Consider the following 330-nt stretch of genomic DNA (forward strand, 5'->3'; position numbering starts at 1 on the left):
AGCAACTGACAAATAATCCAACTGAAACCGGCATGGACAATGGCTATGTTTTAAAAATGCGCTTATCCAGAAAAGCCTGGTTTGGACACTTTACGGGCAGAAGAAACAGAAAAAATGATAAATTTCTGTCTTTTTATGCCTTTATTAGCTACTAACTTGCATTTTTATTCAAATTAATAGATCAATTATTTTTTATATTTTATTGTAATGTAGAGACAAGGCGTTTAGTGACAATCATGTATTGCGTTATAATTATAAGTAAAAAATAAAAAAAAAGTCTAAATATGATATTTGGCTTCAAATCATCTGAGGCCTGGCGCCCCCCCCCCC

This window comes from Notothenia coriiceps, unplaced genomic scaffold (genome assembly GCF_000735185.1).
Source record: "Notothenia coriiceps isolate Sejong01 unplaced genomic scaffold, NC01 NC01_scaffold00037246, whole genome shotgun sequence".
In the NCBI taxonomy this organism is placed as follows: Eukaryota; Metazoa; Chordata; class Actinopteri; order Perciformes; family Nototheniidae; genus Notothenia; species Notothenia coriiceps.